The sequence below is a fragment of the Aplysia californica genome, unplaced genomic scaffold, assembly GCF_000002075.1.
Source record: "Aplysia californica isolate F4 #8 unplaced genomic scaffold, AplCal3.0 scaffold00915, whole genome shotgun sequence".
Taxonomy (NCBI): domain Eukaryota; kingdom Metazoa; phylum Mollusca; class Gastropoda; order Aplysiida; family Aplysiidae; genus Aplysia; species Aplysia californica.
In genome coordinates this window covers 106,045-107,844 of record NW_004798185.1, presented here as the reverse complement: position 1 = coordinate 107,844, position 1,800 = coordinate 106,045, and positions in this window count along the sequence as shown.

Below are 1,800 nucleotides of genomic sequence, written 5' to 3'. Positions count from 1 at the left end.
GACAGACAGACAGACAGACAGACAGACAGACACAGACAGACAGACAGACAGACAGATAGAGCGGCCCACCTGTGTCTGGTCAAGCACAGGCCGTACGTCCGTGTTGTAGGAGCTGTTGGTGCCCAGTCTGTCCGTGAACACACTGTGTACGTCTGAGTAGCTCTGTGTGTCACAACACGCCCACAGAGCACAACACACTACACACGTGCTTTGGAAAAACACCGAGGCTGATTTCATGCTCAATAATTTCTGCAGTGTTGTATATATTTGTCTAAATTGCTTAAAAACGTCTTCTGTACATTAATATCGCTTTAACGCTGTTGTAACTTTTTCGCTTTTTTTGTTTTATTTGTTTCGAAGTTCAGATGAATCTGTTGGAGATTTATTCTTTGGATTATCTTCAATGTCATTGTCACAGCAATCCCTTCAGTTTATTGTCCTTTATCGCTTTAAGGACGTAGCAAACACATAATATATTCCCGATCTGCAGCAGACCAGAAGCAATGTTGCTGCACCTTTCAAACCATCGTATACAAATCAAAAACACAAATTTTCGTATTCCACAGTATGCATGCTATTGCCTGCGTTTTAAAGCTTCGGATGAAGAAAATAGAAATAAACTATGCTCGTGAATAATTAAATTACACTTCTTTTTCAAAGTGCCCCCAAAACAGAACGTCTTCAAGCGTTGTCAAAGTGTCAGAATGCGTGCCCTCAAAGGGTAGAACGACTCGAGCTCTCGATGCTTTTGGTCCTGCTAACGTTAATGTTTCATCTATTTAGGGGACAGTACGCTGACTTATTAATTAATAAACAATCATATCTAATTTTCTTTCTTGTTTTTGTCTTTGTTCTGCCTTGCTTCCTAAAAGAATGTGTGGTTCATGGTTTGCATGAAGTTCCTTCATCGGTACCCAAAAGTCCTTTGCGATCTCTTTGTTAGCTCAACAGGCCTTTCCAGGGGTACTCTCAGTCTCCCTTCGACTTTCCAGGAATTCCGGACCCATGTCTTGCGGTCCTTGAACCCGTCGTGATGCTCTAAAGGTGGTTGTTCCTGGGGTTTTAGCACTTATTCTCTGCGTTTTGCCAGATCTGAAAGATAATAGATGATATTTTCACTGGAATGTACTTGGATAGAGAACTATATTTCACTACTCCTTTCAAAAGAGTGTAAGCAAATGCTATCATGAAAAATATCCTGGTAAAGCAATAGATTGCAAACACTTCAGTTACAATCATCCTGGAATGGGATAGACTGCAAACAAACACTTTGTTAAACATATCCTGGGAAAGAAATAGAATGCAAAAAACACTTTTGTTCTAAATTTCATGGTAAAGAAATGTTAGTGAACACTGAATTGGCTTTATTTTGTTCCAGTTTTACAGAGTACAGGTCCATTGTGTACTCTCCCAACAGACTGAAACGAAGACACTGTCCTATATCAATGTGTTTGGATCAAGGACACGACCCAGTGATCAGCAATCTATATGCATAATAATCAGTCGTATAAGAAGGTAATTCTAGACAAAGCAAATCATACGTGTTACCCTCATAAATGTTATCTAGCACTACTCAGCTCAGCGGGGGGAAAAGGTTGCGATAAGCGCGAGATTAAGTTGCAGCGCCTGGACTTTTCCGGGTAGTACTGTCGAAGAGGGTTTGTCGCTGAGACATAGCAGGATACCAGCTTGATGAATGCACAGAAAAACTATCAGTTTGGACTGCCCAAAGTGCAAATATGTCATGGTATAAAGTACAAACCGTTCAGTACCCGCATCGCGTAATATGACAACACCCCC